This window comes from Ischnura elegans, chromosome 3, assembly GCF_921293095.1.
Source record: "Ischnura elegans chromosome 3, ioIscEleg1.1, whole genome shotgun sequence".
NCBI classification, from domain to species: Eukaryota; Metazoa; Arthropoda; class Insecta; order Odonata; family Coenagrionidae; genus Ischnura; species Ischnura elegans.
The window spans coordinates 135,671,191-135,688,387 of record NC_060248.1 but is presented as its reverse complement, the minus strand read 5'-3'; the positions used below and the strand labels follow the sequence as shown (position 1 = coordinate 135,688,387).

Genomic DNA, 17,197 nt, shown 5'->3' with positions numbered 1-17,197 from the left:
CTTTGGTTGAAGTAGCTCATCATTCCAACTCCATAGTAATTTAGAAACGTTGGTGCCAAGTGCAATGAGTGTCTAACGCACATTTTTCCTTTCAGGTTCGTCGCTGATTCACGACTCCTTCACGGTGCATCCCCGAAAGTGTGTATAGCCGGGTGCAAACATCCTCCTCTGGTAATAACCTCCTCCATTTCCTTCAGAATCCTAATTGCTCTCTCCACTGTAAAATATGTCAACGATTCTCATCCGGAAAAGAGCTCTTTCGCCAAAAATTTTGACTCGTGTACTGTGTTAGTTTCTCTTTCGCGCCTTTAACTTCGTCTGCTAATGGTCGTCCAGTAATTCACGCGCTCTCATGAAATCGAGTTGGCATCCGCTGCAGATGATCATTCTTCTCATGGCGTTTAGTCCAACTTTGGACCGATGCCACGCTCAGAAAGGTATGCATGGAAGAGAAGTGCATTTGCAGCTACTAAATATTGAGGTGTTCATGAGCAAGGGCCATTGTCTGTTGCCGATGTCTGACCTAAGCATTCATTTCGTTTATGGGAAAATATTACTCATCTGCATTCATCAGCTTAGGCCTTGTGGTCAGCGCATAGAAGGAGGTTGAGATCGCTATGGGTTGAGTATGTATTGCTAGTGAGTGGATGTGATGGACCTCGTTTACTTGCTCGTGCTCCTTCAGTATTAACAGAAAAGAACCTACATTTCTTCGTTTTCATTTCATATTATTTATATATTTATTAATAAGTTTTATCAAAATTCATCCGGAGGATGTATCCCATTGTAAATAAGGTTCCATTATCCATCTCTTCGTCTAAAATTTGTTTCGCTTAAAATCTCTAGATATACCTAACCATATAATTACTACGGTCGATTCTTTGCTTTTATAGCTCCTCTCATACTTATCGCCCAATGCCCTCCATTTTTAATTCTATTTAAGACTTTCAAGTAATTTTGTTCCTTGCTAAGATTAAACGAGACTTTTTCCTTGACAATATCATTAAGATTTTTCCAAAAGATAGGTTTTTTACTTAAAGCACAATTGATATTCTATAATTTAGTGGTTAATAGGTTTGAGAAATATAAGAGCCATCCAAGAATCATATCATAAGGTGGGACTCCTACGTTGCCTGAAAATATTTTTTTATTTCTCCTGTTTCTCAATTTTTACTGCGATTTTCCGCCCTTTGGTTCCGTGTGGTGCCATCACATCGCTCTGCTGGCGTCTTTAAGAATGCAATATGCAGGCCGACCCCTATCATTCAAGCTTTTTTTTAATAACATACGCTATAATTTTCCTTAAATCGCAGTTTTTTTTATCCACATGGATCTCATGGGTTAGATCCGTCCCGTAGAACCTTGAATTATGAGGTCACGTCGCTCGCTTTTTAAATCGGATTTCAAAAAGCAGCATAGCATAACGGTGAGGGCGCGGCGGTCGCGTCGGTCGGTCGTTCAATATTATTCTCAGTAGTTGCACTCAAGAAGATGACTGAAATGCCAAGGTGTAGGAGTAAAAAGTTGTGACTACGATTGACTACAACATCTCGTATGTAAAGTTCTGTTTACAGCCCTAAACATTGTTAATTTGTTGTAAAATTCAGATCGCGCAACCGTCAGGGTTGTGACTTTTTCAAACGCACTGAAACGCGCGGCCCATCTCGTGTAGAATCCTCCATTTTAAAATTCATTCTCGGCTGTCAAAATGAAATGGTCCTCCGACTGAAATCGACTCATTTGCTATGGCTGACTCAATACTCTACGTTAACAGATTGTCTTTGCATCTGATATTGTAATTTTAATTTCTGGTTAATAAGTATCAATTTGTTGCTTTATTATTACTATTTAATTATCCTTTAGTTTTTTTGGAAAATTTCTATCATGGATCTTCATCGGCCTTAGCCATACTTCGAACAACTACTGAATCATAGACCACCATTTGATAACAATTAATTAATTTCCCACTGAGCAGCTGACCAAAATATTCAATATCAACGCTTTAGATGATATAGAAGGAACCACCGATAATCATATCGATTTGTCGCATTCCAGATTTCATTTTACCTCCCTAAATTCTTAAAACCCCGCGTTTCAACCCTCAAAAACCCTACATTTCCTGTCATCGCTCTAACCTTAACCTCGATATTTTAAGGGTACGGTACGAAACCCATGAAAGCTCTTGAGAATTAAAAGAAAAGAGCGAGTGGGCCGTCCTAAATTTCCAATCGTGATTGCAACTCCGGGTCCATCGATTAGGATATGCATTTTCTTGGCGATGCTGGTGTGTTTGATGTTTATGTTTGCCGTAACCACGGTTACGAGGAGGAATCTGTCACGAAAGTTCATCTGCCTAATAGAGAGACGATATGCCTCACGCGCCGTAAATATTAACGCTGCAGTCGAATGGTTTCCTTCTTTCTCGAACGCGAACACGAATGACTATGTGCCGCATCGTATATTTTATATAGGATTCTCAACTCATGCGACGGCTTTAATTCCAGTCTGTTGCCGTAAATAGGTTCATCTCATTTCAGCTCTCGATACGAACACATCGCATTAGCCATGAGTTTATGTACTCCGGGTAATGAATACAGTGGACACGCACGAAATCGTAACGCAAATTCAAGGTGAGAAGATTAAGGAGGCAGGTCATCGTTTTCAAGTAGATACATGTACCCTTACCTTAATATGTACCGTTGGGGCATGGAAAGATTTGGGCGCCCACTATGATATGAACTTTATCTTATGACCACCGTCTCCGATGATTTTAAGCATTGAGAATGTTTTTTACGTGGCTCGGAGGGAGGAAAATAGCAGTAGGTAATATACACTAAATGCTTAAAGAGCACGCCAATCGTGCCTCTGAATCGATTATTCTTTTGTCTCTTTTGGTGGCCTTTTAAACTCGAGGCTGATTCTTACGTCACAGTAGACTCCCATAGCATTGGCTCTCAAACCATCGGGTCCTACTGCGTTCAATTTGAACTTCCCCAATATATCAAGTCAAGACCTCGATCGATTCGTGCTCTATTGGTGGAATGCTCTCTTCGCCTGGGCTATTTTGCACATAATTTCCCTCTTCCATCGCCAGCTATTCTACTTCCAAAACAACATAATTCTTTCACCTCTGCCACTTTTTGTTTCTCCACTTTCAATTCAGTCTTGACTTCCCCTTATCTGCTGCATACTAATGTCTTAGTTTTTTGTGCTAATATTCGGCTGATGTCTACCCATCATCCTACACCAGTCTTCTTCAAATCTTTCTCTAACTCTACAATGACAGCTACGTCATCGCATGTTAATTTTTCCTCCGTCACCAAAATAGGACCCTCTCTGTTGGCTAGTCTATAGAAGTGATTGATGCGTGTGGAGAATTTCCCTTGGCGGCCATGGCACTTTCAAGGCGCCCGCAGTGATTCATTTGACCCGAGAATCAGCGTGTTGGCCGCGGGAAAATCATTGCATGAGGATGCATGAGGCAAGCAGCCTTTACCCAATCGGTGGCCATTTGTAAACGCGAGAGTGTGTGCAAAAGCCTCTTTAGGTCAGCACCGACCGCGCCTATGCTATGACTAGGATGGCCTCCACACTTTCAGATCGCTGCTCGCGTAAAGGAGACACTGAAACGCGACTCCGTTGCCTCCCACATGAAAAGCTTAACATCGCTCACAACGCATATCTGCTGGTGCGATATTGGCCAGCGAGTCGAGCTTGGGGTATCTTTGGTGCCCCGTCACTTTTAGAAGTATCCATTACTTATTGATTTCGCAAAATAAATTATTGATGTTAGTTATAAATTTTAAAGTTTTGCCTAATGTTGTGTTCGGGAATTGGCTGAAATAAAACTTGTTGAAAAGCTTTTGTGAAAATATCACGTGTAAAAATATTCATTTGTAAAAAATTATGTTTTCAATATTTTTAAAAATATGTATGGCTAGGTTTCAAAGAAATGATGATAATATTTATTTTTTCAAAAAAAGTGTATGTGCAAATACTTTCCCTTAATTGCCAAGTCGTTGGGCGCGAGTTCAAGGATGCACCTGGGGGCTTTCCTGTGATATGTAAAATAACCGGGTACGGAGAGCTGCTGAATCTTCGTACGAATCGTTCAAAGAGTCATTCGTTACCCGAGGATACAAAAATGATGCTATGAAAATGAACCGTTCCCGAAGAAGTGGGTCCTGTAAGTGAGCATAACCTGCTCGCCGCCCTGTATGCAGTCGCTTCTTGAACTTCCAAACAATGCCCTTATTAGATTAATCTTTGTCGCCATCCGAATATGGCCCTGAACCAAGACGCCAATCTTCACTATGGGTCTTCCAAAGTGAGCTGAAACTGCAGCGTTTCCAAGAAAATGGTCGCATCGTTCGTAGCCAAATCAAGGCATTTAGCGATGATTGCTCTTGAAAACCAAAGAATAGTTAATTCTCAATGGTATACGACCATTTGCTTTCCGGAATTGATCACCGAGCTTCGGAAAGATAACCCAAATCGACGCATTACGCTCCATCATGACAATGCAAGCTCACACACCGCTCGAGTCACAAAGTCGTTTTTGGAACAGCAAAACGTCGAAATTCTTGGTACGCCCTCCTCACAGCCCGCACTTAAGCCCCAATGATTTTTGTCACATTCCCCAGAATCAAGAATATGCCACGAGGAAAGCGCTTCCAGGCGTCTGAAGAAGCGGTTGATGCATACAAAACAGCCATTTTGACTTCCCCTACTTCGGAATGGAATAAATGTTATAACGACTGGTTCCATCGAATGATAAAGTGCATTGCCTATCGTGGAGAGTACTTTGAAAAGCAATTAAAAAATTGAGTTGTTGTACCTCTTGTAGTTTTCATTATTTCCGGCACTTAAAAGGCTACCCTTGTATATCGCTGAAAGGAGTGACTACAATTTAATTGAGACAGTTTCGATGATTTCAGGCGTGTTTAAATTAATTTTAAAGCGTAAGATCTTAAATTTCATGTCTCAAATAAATATTTATGCAATTATGTCGTTTTCGTAACAGGTGGTATCTTGATTGTTTTGAATTTCTTCACTAAGCCTCTCAGGTACACATCTGCTTGTGATCGGTTGTCAAATTTCGTTATTAATGACCTTTGAGCAACTTTTGATAATAGTCAGGTGAGAGCCTAATATTTTCTTTATGCAGTTTTCCACACTCACGTCTTGGATTGTCTCTCAAAATCATGTATTTTAAATATAATTAAATATTGGGGAGTGCTGAGAATTGCTATACCTCCGAGGGAACGAGGGCGAAGAAGGGAAAGTGGCAACTCTGGTAGGAATAATATTTATATTGACGGAGTTAAGTTTTTGATGCTGCTAAATTGATTGCGAGAATCATCATCCTTATTTACTTTGCGCTTTATTTTCTCATAAATTATATTTGTAGCGTAAGTCAGGAGAAGCGGGTCAAAAGTAGCCATTCAATAAATGTCAGTAAAATTCAATTCTGGCAGAATATAAATGAATGTAATAGATGTAGCTGTAATCATTCCGGATTGTTTAAATCTGCGTGTTTTGCTTTTGGTACCCGTTATCCGCGTTGCATTGCGGCCTAGAAATTAAAATACATCACTCTGAATGTGGGTTCAGATGAGGCAAGCGATTGGATTTTTTGTCGTGTGCCAAAAGAAATACTTGTGGTTAGATTGGTCGAAATTCCGATTCAAACAGGTGCTTATAATGTTGTTCCCGCAGTTTTGGAGTGATTACTTTTGATTCGTGGAATCAGAAAATAATAGTGTGGAGTGGTTGGCATGGCAACTTTCATGCGATGAAAAGGGAGATAGATATTCGGTCCATTTCGTTCAAACTCCCGGAAGGACTTGGAGAGAATATTTCCTGTTGAATCATTTGATGGTGAATGTATTGAACTTGTTAAAAAAAACTTTTGTGAAACTTTCTCTGCCTCACCTCAAAGTACCTTGTCCTTGTCTTGTCCATTTCGTGGGAGCTGAAAGAGACGAGTTGAGAATTATTTCTTTCTAATATAAAAATACGTATTTTTACTTTAAGAGGGTTTTATATCCTCCAAGTAAGGGTCTGATATCGGCTGAATATTGTTACTAAAGGGCAATTATTTTCTATTTTACTTAAGCATAGAATTTGGGATCTTTCTTTTGCATCGGTGAAATGTAATTGAATGTAGAAGCAAAGAAAGAAGGATACGCCATGACAATGCGGAACAATGAAATGCGCGCCTGAAATCAAGTATGAAGATGCTTTGGCCGTGGCGTGGGTGAAAAATACAAAGAATGCAGCTGAAAGTCCTAGACCAACTTATTGGGTTTGCAACTGCGTTCTAAAGCATTATCGCCACAAACTGAGAGTGAAAAGAAACATGATTAGAATGGGGAATTTGAATTGAGTCCTTCGGGTTGGTAACTATTTTTGACTAAATACTCTCTGAAAATGCTTGGTGAGGTTTTTCTGTGTTTAAATCGAAAGTTGTGTCGTACCTTTGAATTCTTCCTTAAGTATAGTAAAAGTTGCAATTTTCCTTTTTCATACGTGTCTTTGGAACTCCAGTTATCCGTTTGTGTGTAGCTTTGAAATTTTGTTACATTCTTGTTCATGCAGGCTTAGCATAAATATTTCGTGTGATTTCATTGCATTAATTTTATCCTTCCATAGCTCCTATACAACAATGTTCATCCATTTTCTCTTTTTTACCACGTGAAGCTTTTTTCTGTCCTCATTTACAATTTAAGAACTTCCCATTTCCTTTCCTCTCTTCCAACATCCTAGCTTTCTTCATCCTCGCTTGTTTCACCTTATCAAACATCTGCAGCGTTCTCGCATTCCCTTCTTAACTTGCTTTCGCCTCCAATTGATTCCTTATAGGCCTCTTGAACCGTTTGCAAATTCGGAGAAGTACGAATGAGTTAGGTGAACTAATTTATTTACATCCCAAACGAGAGTCAATGGTTAACGCATAAAAAGTACTATAATCCTAAATATGTTACGCATCGTTAGTATTTTCTTGCAGTACAACCTTCTTTTGTCTTAGCTCCCATTTTCAAAGCGTTGCTTAACATCCATCCTCTATCTCCGTTCTGTTTATATGCGCTCCATCCTGTTCTATGTATATGTTGAGAGCATTTGGTGAAAGTTGTGCATCCGAATGATAATTATACCCTTGGTCTTATTGTAGTTCATGGCTTTGCACCTCTCTTGACTTTCATTGGTAGATGAGAGGTTGATAAGCGTTGCCGAGCGGAGCATCATTTTCCAATTGGATCGTTTTCATGCTCAAGCCATCTCGAACCGTTCGAAGGGTTTACACAGATAAGAATCGGGATTTTTATGAAGAAACATTTTAATGGAAATTTACGACCTCCTCCGCCCGCGAGAATATGAATTGGAAAGTGTTCTTAGCGGCGGCATTTAAATTGTATTCCTCTCTCTCTCTCTCTATCTCTCCATGTGATCCCCACTAATTGTAAGCCCCAAACGGGTCAACGGGCCCGCCGTGAGTTGCTTTCCAAAATACTCGCTCGCCACGGAAAATGGATGCTATGTGTGCTAGAACCGGAGTCGTGAATTATTTTCATCTTCGTGTTGCGCTTGCGAGTTTCCATTGTTTTGTGTCTAAGGAGAATTCTCCCATCCGTCCCCAGGGAGACCCACTTTCTGACCGGCGAAAGTATCCATTCTCCCCCCCCCCCCCACTTCTCCTCCTCCTTCTTCTTAATCTAAACATACAATGCAAACGAGATAACTGCGACTGCAAGTGATGGTCGTATTCTCACAAGCGGTTCGATGATCTCCTGCTAATGACACGAGCCCTGTGTGATCATGCAATTGTTGAGCAGTTATGTCGGGTAGTAAACATTTTCCTGGCCAGGATAATGCCTGCATGTCCCTGCGTCTTGTACACCCTCACGCTCGCTGTTTTACAAGTGTCTTAGAAGTAAGGAAGGCATAAACTCTGTCTCCTTGTTATCATCTGTAAATAAGTATTCTGTCTCATATATCTTCAATGGTACGCGATCTGACTTTGTGTAATTTGCTCATAGTTAAATGAATATATTGAAAACTTTGCCCATTCTACACATTTTATTTGGTTCAATCCAACCGGTGTCAACTGTTGCGTTTCATTTTTTAGAGGATAAACTGTATCTAGCAGCTATTTACGCGTATAATAGAGGTCTTTCCTCAGGGGGATATCGATACTTCCACTTCCCAAAAAGGGAACTTCTGACAATCGTGGCATAGCTAATTTTATGACTGAATTGGATTCAACATTGACACAGCACATTGACAGGGCAAATAACAGAGTTTTTTTCGGCATTTCCAAAACCATTCAAAACGAGCTTCTTGAATCCATAAATGCCGTATGCCTAGAGATTATTCGTGACGCGTTTCCTCAAACACAGTTCACCGCGATTTAAGCAGACGAAACAACAGATTGTGCTACATTATCTCACCTTGTTCTTTTAGTTCGCTACAAACTAAATCGGTCAATAAATGAGAGATTTATAAGTTTTGTTAGACCGAAAGGTGCAGCGCCGGTGATTGAGGCTATTTTTGGCGAACTTAAAAATCTGAAAGTAAATGAAACAACTGAAAAAGTGATCGCTCAAAAATATATGACGGTACTTCCGTTATGAGTGGTCAGCACATGGGTAAAGGCAAGAGTAAAAGCCATGTACTGAAATGCATTATTTGTGCACTGCTATGCCCAGAAATTAAATGTGACTATTGAACGAAGTAAAACTCAAAACAAGCAAGTCAAAATATTTTTAGCAGCATTGAAGGTTTTTCTTCATTCTTTTCTCAATCTACTAAAAGAACTGGGGTGCTTGATGATGTATTACAGAAACGAATACCTGAAAGCTCCTGGAATCGTTAGAACTTTAAATCGAGAATTTTTAGCACAATATTCAAGTATAAAAATGAAATAGAAGAGTGCTTAAACAAAATAATTGAAGATAACAGCAATTATTACTCTATTGTGAATAAAGCAGTTGATTTGAATCACTTCATCAAAGACGACGATTTCAATTTTTGGTTGATTTTTTTCAATAAAATTATGCTTCACCCTCGTGATAGCCAAAATTTGGTTTGTATCCATCGCATGCGTTAGTTACCCTTGTTACTTTAGCACAGTCCTTAATGTGGTGATATTGTGCACGCGTATTGCTGACAACCCTCTTAATTACTTTCACAGTGCCTAAATTAAACATTTTAATCATATTTTATGCAATGACATTAAAAACACTTAAAAATTTTGCTCGCATGTCGGAACTCGCAGTTTGATAGAATATTGACATCGATCGCAGCCTGTGAGGGACGGTTATTATTATCGAAATTTCAATGTGTTGTGTTCTGATCTGTGGTAATAAGATTTTTCAAATATCAATTTTTAATTGTGACTAATTACAAATTAAAGGGTGCAATTGTGATTTTATATTTCATTTCATGTACAGATTTCATCACTGTTGCGATGAGAGCCTTTATCCGAGATATTTTTCCCGAGAGATGTACAGCTCGCTCTTCGAATGGCCGTGCCTTTCTCTCTCATACCTCTCTCCTGCACTTCTTCCTTTCTATTTTCTTCCAAACACCCGTTTGTCCCGCTCTGCGTGCGCGACGCCATTCCAAGAACATTACCCCCACGTGCCCATGAATCTACAAACAGCTTCGTTCTCTCATTCCTTCGATTCGCCTCTGTTTTCTGCCGCCGCGTCGACTTCTCTTCAACTCATCGACTCATTTATAGTTCCGGTTCCATACACAAAGTACTATGAAAGGAATTTTGCGAGCAATATTTGTTTAAACCCATCAGTGTTAACTTTTTGACTTACGCAAGAAAAGCATTGAATTCCGTGTTGAAATATTTCCTTTCGCATTTTAATAAAAATTCTCTCGAAATGGAAGGTGGACATTTATACTATTGGGCGGAGAAAGGAATGCAGCATTTCATTCTGCAGTTCAGATTTGCGGTATACTTAGTTTCTTTCTGTGGTCAATCGCCATTTTGGAAGTATACATTTCAGCGGGGCGATTTTCATCTTTGTGGTTTATTTTAAGTAAGACGAACAATATCAGCATTTCCTTACGTGAAAAGTTTGGAAACATTTTTATTCCATATAGCATACGTAACTTCGATATTTATGTACTTTTCTGCACCTCTGAACTTAAAATCTACCTTTCGGCCATTTAAAATATTAATGAATTAATAACAAGTTAATTTCAATAAGATATTTGTAATTCGGAGATGTCGTTCTTTCTAAAAAAAAAAAACATTGAAGTGCACTTATAAAATATTTTTCCCTTGACGAGATGAAGGAGGCGACCGTGTCGCCGTTCCCCTCCTTCACTCTAATTCATTTGAGGAGAATAATTATCACTGTAAAGATGAAACTGCGGCGTGGCTTTGAGTGTTAGACCGCTTCGGACCTCGCGTGTGCTGGTCAGTACAAAATAACGTCGATACACCTGCATCACATGCGCGTGTGACTTGTTAGAAACTTTGTGGCTTTATGTGACATTTGAATCTCTGGAAAATGGAAGAGTAATCATGATTAGAGCAGGCTATGTTAGTTCATCTTGATGTGAGAATGACTATTTTCAGTCAAGGGCGATGATTCGTCTCTTCGGGCACTGCGTATGCTCATCCTTTGAGAGTGAGGGAATGAATGAGTCGCCCTATTCAAGCGTCGCGGCGCCCTCATTATGACAGGCGGTAAGTCAGTCATTTAACTTGACATCAAGAAAAAAATAAACAGAGTTTACACGGACTAGTTACTTCAAATCATGTGTACACAGTCCACCAGAGTCAACTGGCACGTTAGGCTGTAAATATGAAGCCAACATTATACAATGTATATATGATGTTTAATGATGGATATATATATAAACGGATGATGTATATCATATTAATCTGAAAATTAAACCATAACATAGACGTATTAAAGTGAGAGAAATTAGCCAAATGTTAAAATAAATTTTAAAACTCACGAAGCGAAAAAAATATATTTACCATCAAAATCACAATTGATAAATAGCAATCGATGGATAGACTTTTAAGCGTTACACAAATTGATAGTTTTACTCATTTCTTAAATTTTTCATAGTATTTTTCCTGGAGCCAATTTCTGACTCGCTAATGTAATGGTGAAACTATTACCATTCATGTGCTTGGCGGTAAGTGGTTCGTTATAATCGGAACAGTCTGCTCCAGTGGCTGCATTGCTCCGGGGTCATTTTCATCCCCACTCGGCGGCTCTCCTCCTTCATTTGTTAATTTTCTCAGCCGTTCAATGCACCATGCTACTCCCGCTACCTTGTCGTTTCGAAGAACGATCTTTTTCGGCGATATAAGTGTCGATTGCCCCCTGGCAATATGAAAATGCTGAAATGCAATGCAATTGCATTTTTATCAATGTGTGTTGTGCGGGGTTCCGAACTCCACGGCGCGCAAACGAGCTCTTTGAGGAAGGGCGGTGGAAATTTAAAAGAAAGCATTGAAAGTTTTGAAAGCGTTTTGGAAAGAAGGTTTTTGTTGGTGACGATTTAATTCTCAAAACGCGTTTGTTACCATTACATTAAAGCTTAAATCTCAGTAAAACAATATCTGAGTGTATATGTAAGTATATAGGTTACTGCATAAGTAGAGTTTAGCCCCATTTTTCAGCAAATTGTAACATCTAAAAAAAATAAAACTTTGAATTATGGTAAATTCGTACATATATACATTTTGAAGTGTTGACTTCTGTAATATCCGACAGCCATTTCATTGTGTTGCATATGTGATTTGTTTTTGACCAACTTTTGGCCTCAGAATGAGAAAATAACCTCGGTTTTTATCTATCAAGTCAACTTTTAAAGGAACAGGATATCCTCTTTCTGTCTGTGAGAGTCCTACAAAATTTAACAAAAAAAAGGAATTTTAAAGGAAATCTTACCTTTTCTACCATCCACACAGAATATTTTTATGTAGGTATACAAAATATATAGCTGCTTTAATAAAAGGTACGGTCTGTCCATGCGTGCACATTGAACAAAAAAGGGAGTGTACCCAACCCGCGTGTCACCTGAGCTCTCACTGAAGTATTTACTGCGTAACTGAACCACTATGAAAGTGTCGCTGGTCTCGCGTCGTCAGTCGGAAAAGTTTAACGCCAGCCATTTTGAGAGCAATGATGCCTCTTGATATCCGCACTCAATGTAGCAGAGAGTGCTCGCAATCACATAAAGTAACGTGGTAGAACGAACTACAGCTTTGAAATCAGCCCGCTTTTTTATCCTAAATCAGCTCGAACGTCGAAATCAACGGAAAATATGTAAAACATTGTTCCCCAGTGTAATCTACCTCAACCGAATATGAACTTGGTACCTATACTTTAAGGAGACTAATGTTCCTATAATTAGAAATTAATGTTTAAAATTCTTTAAGACACCAGTCAAACTCCGGCCACCTATCTTTCCGGAATACGTTCTTATTGATGAATAATTGAAATTTTTAGATCTTGTGATTTACATTGATGGTTATCCGCTGCCTAACAATTATACTTATTTTTTTTCTATTTTCGCATATCCATTGACGATTTCTATACTAACGTATGGTCTCATTTCGCATGTAGCTTGGCTTTGTTCTTGGATCCTAATATTTCTGCGAGCAATCCATTCTTACTGACTTCACATTCCACCCGGAATCATCTTCCCGGTTCTTGTTGGACGGTTCTTGTTTATTCCTGTAGACAATTAAATGCAATGCACCAGACAAACCCGTTCACATATTTATGGGAAAGACCACTTCTAATATCCTTGAACAATGCTCTTGCTTTGTGTATTCTCTACTTATGACGGTAATCCTTCTCGGAATCAAGAGAGATCTTAATCTCCCGTTGAAACAAAGGCACCTTCTCCAATCAACGAATGCACCTTCATTGATAAGTCTTAAGTGAAATATCAAGGTCTGTGCATCCCCACCCTCGGCAATCTCTTTCACCCTTCAAATCTACTGACCAGCAATCGGGATATCCGGGTTCGACTACCGGCTAAGTAAAATATTTTTTTATGGCGAACTTCATCTGTTGGTGTATTTAACTTTGCATCCGTGCGCGTGACTGCGTACAAAGTCACTTGTTCCTGCAGTGCTTAATAATATGTTATTTCTCCGTTTTCTGCGTCATACCATTATAGCCTTACCATTTCCAAAACGAAGAGTTTTAAGTTTTCAGAGATATTTTCGTTGTTTGAGAGGTTTTTCAGGCTGAATAATTCATAGTTAGGCTGTTAATAATTTTCCAGCGAGTTAGGTATTACCGGCTGTTATCACATGTATGTTCGCGGTACGGAAGAACGGGAGAGGTCGACCAAATCTCCGCCAAATATCTAAAAAGGGCTCCCAAATGAATAGCAATCAACCCTATTCAGGAGAAGCGCACTCTGCACCGGTGCTAATGCCTCGTAAACTCGAGTTTGCTTACGAACCGCTGAAGGGTGTCGAAACAGAATTTACAAGAAACCAATTATTACTCGGTGTTGAGCTTAGAATATGTTTTCACGACTTTTACGGGGATGTTTTTTCGTGAACCATATTCCAAATATTCATCTGAAAAGCGTGGCTTCTTTAACAGAATCGGAGTAAAACAAATTGTCACTTTTATTGAAAAATATTTTACGTACAAACATCAGACTTTTTGAATGCTAATCCAGGCTGCAATTAACTCGGAGATCAAAATGCGGTCGAGAGAAAATTAGGCCAAAATTTAAAAAAATATTATTTTGTGTCTTTGAACATCGCTGTAATTCTAGGATATGGGAAATAGTCAAGCCTTTAAGCAATTTGATGATATGATATCTTGGAGCATTGTAGAGGCAGTCATCCCGTTGCATTGCATCCAACAGAATTTTGGGATGTAATAAATACCCATGATGACTTTCTTTATTGCCATACTTACTATTTACTAATTATTGTTATGCCATACTTTCTATTTACTATTTATTATTATGCCATACTTACTATTACTTTACTGATATTTACTATTTGTTCTTAGCAACTCTTTCAAAGTAAGACTGACTAAGTTACCCAAACTCCATTTTTCGGTAACTATTCCTGGTTTTATTCTACGTGTTTTAATTATGTTGATGCTTTTGCCTAATCTTTGTTATGAGACGCAAATGACCCAATCGTGAGGTCACTGCCATCCGTGCACTTACGGGAGATTCCATATTCCATGTTTAGCGAGTTGCGAGCAATAGGGTTAAAAAAAAAACAAGACCATGCCCGATTTACAGCGTTAAGTACAGAGTGCAAAAAATAGTAGAATTAAATCTAAATTCTTGATAAAACCAGATAACTTTCGTTGAGCCACATTGCACGTATTTCTTTACGATTTTCTTGAATAAATCTGAAAATTAATTGGTGTACCTAAGTTTTATATTTTTAAATGCGTGTCACGTGTGGGAATATTTTTTTATAGCTGAGCAAGCGAGAGGCTCATATTTCACAATAATTTTAATATGCCAGCGAAAAAAACACCGGTAGAAATGCCTTCTTCCGATCAATTTTTTAGCTTGTCTTACATGTTAAATCGGCAAACGGCGCCGGGAGACCTTTATGTCTTTGCTATCAGTGGCCATAGGGAATGTTTTCCAAAATGAGGACAAACCGAGACATAAATGAGAGTGGTGTGGGATGAGATATATTTGCTATCAAACGGTTTTGACGTTGCCGCGGAGATCTGACGATAAAAGGAATTCATTTTGAAACATGCCGAAATGATAATTTGTCGAAATAATATAAATTGAAACTATTGTAAACGGTTTAAATAAACATTTTTGAATAAATTAATGAAATATATAGCTCATGGTGCTGTCAACAATTTTTCATCTTGATAATAGCAGAAATTTCGCTTTAGCTACCTAGCGAAAAAGAGAGATGAAGTCAATATGTGTTTCTTTGACTTAATCAATTTCTAAAAATGAGGAAATCGGCCTCACATTGATCAGAAGTTAGCGGCCCATGTAGTAAAATTATTGGCAGAGCCCTGAAGAATCTATAAAGAGAAGGAGAGAAATGAATGAAGAGATTAATAGAGAAAGGTTTGAAACTTTGAAGACTTGATAAGGATTTTCTCAAAGGACTCATTGTTGTCCAAAGCATCAAAATTGTCAATGGTGGTGCTGGAAACTCAATTATACCATTTGTAACAAAATTCATTTACGAGGAACTTATAAAAAACTAGCTTAAAAAATAGCTTAAGTGAACGAGTAGTATTTGCATTTTAGACGTGGAAAAATGTCGATCAAAAACATTGAACGCCCGGACCGGCCTTCCAGGTCCAGAACTGATGAAAATGTGGAAAAAACTCTAACCCTTGTGTACGAGGATAAAAGGCGTAATATTGACGGACTCGCTGAACAATCTGGTTATTCGTGGAGTCCATCACAGCGAATTTTAGCTGAAGATGAGCAATTGAGACGAATCGCGGCGAAATTCATCCCCCGCTCGTTGCCTCATGATCAAAAGCAGCGGCACGTGTTGCTGATCGCCGCGACTTGAGTTTTTGGTAAAACAAAATTGCATAATACTGATTCCTCACCCACCCTAATCACCTGATCTCGCGCCTTTTGAGTTTCTTTTGTTATACCGGAAGAAAATGGTGGTGAAAGGGAAATGTTGTGGTCATTTTACGGAGTCGAAAAGAAAATCGAAGACGGTCCTGCAAGGCATCGGAAACGAGTAGAAAAAACGCTTTAACCAATGCATCAGTGTAAATGGAGATTACTTCGAAGGTGACTAACGTTTTTGAGACAAAAAATTAAATTTTGAATTTATTTTAAAATTGGTTAGATTCTTATGACAATAATTTGAGTGGTGATGAAGGGCGACGTCATTTGCTCCTCTTAGCAGTTCCAAATGGTGGGAAAGTTGATTGACTCCGATCTTGTTTTTCAAGGTAATCACCAGTTAGCTGGAAATTGTCCGACGCTGTGAAATACGCAGCGCACGTTTATTGCCCTTATTACCTAAATTTTCATTATGTTATGGGATAGGAACTTTGTTTTATTTTTACTGTTCTTAAATAGACCAATGTGCACACTTCCTGTAGCATGGATTCTTCTATTAGACCTAGAATATTCGTCCCCTTGCGCGTGGCAGTGCTTCTATTTCTATGATGTACTAGATTAAACACTCAAGCGCCGTGCGTCCCATGCTCTGATTGTGTCGACCCACCCATCAAAATTCTTCTCTTTCGCCGCAGCACCGCATAAGACCTCGATAATGCTGAGTTTTACGTCTCCTGGGACGCTCGCCAATTCAGATGGTTTACCTCCCCATCGCTCCTCTCCCGATTTTCATTCGATCTTTCCGCAGCAGCTTCGGGATTAAGCCTTCGATTTAGATTCAACATCTCCGTGTCGTCGTACATCGCGTCCTCGGCTCATAACTCGAGCCAAACATCGCATTATAAAAAAAAAACACTCGCGCGCGGCGGTGTGGCGAGGATGCACTCCGCCGACTACGCTACGCTGCGCTGGCGGCGCGGTTACGCTATTATTTCTCGTCGTTAGTCATTTTTTCCGTATCACTTACGATCGAATCTCTAGATAGGAGATTGCGAGCGATTATTCTCCCTGCCTCATATAATTATTAAACGCGCCATAAAGAGAAGAAGACGATCTCTGCGCTTGCCTTTCCAATCCTTCGCAGAAGCCTTTAACGGTTACGCCTACGCCACGCCTTTTTTATGAGATGCAGTGTTTAGATCGATTGGTGCTAACGTGCGGATCGTAAAACGGATAATTCATGTGGAGAATATGTGATTCATAAATAAATGAATGTGTATAGATAAAATGCTCACAAGTTTAGTTTTATGCATGAGCATTTTTCTTTTCTTCATATGGAGAGCCGTTCACAGCCTGGTCTCACATATTTCGGCGTTCACCGGGACTGAAAAGCACGTGTTTTTACGACTCCCTTTCTGGATCATAATGCGTCTACTTGCAACTTTGTGGTGTGTTGCGAGTTTTTGTTTTGGGCAACGGTCGTATTTCATCCACGGAATGGCTCGAATCGAAATTAAGCACGGATCCATACAAATGCACGAGTCCATGACTACCGCTCCCTTTTACCCAGCTTGACTTTTAGCTGCAAAAGACGATTCGATTCCAGAAACAATCTAATCAGAGCCAAATTCAAATATTAGATTTCCTCCTC

The 17,197-nt window shown here is 39.2% G+C and overlaps 1 protein-coding gene across 2 annotated transcripts in view; it reads left to right on the top strand.

Annotated features, from left to right (window-relative positions):
• Positions 1–17,197, top strand: part of LOC124156625 (GAS2-like protein 1) — a 329,284-nt gene that overhangs the window by 70,675 nt on the left and 241,412 nt on the right. The window contains exon 2 of one of the 2 annotated variants that reach the window (XM_046531274.1): positions 96–171. The exons of the other annotated variant lie outside the window; for it this stretch is intronic. The gene's annotated coding sequence lies outside the window, so the exon portion shown is untranslated. The remainder of the gene's footprint in view (positions 1–95; positions 172–17,197) is intronic. 2 annotated transcript variants of the gene reach the window in all.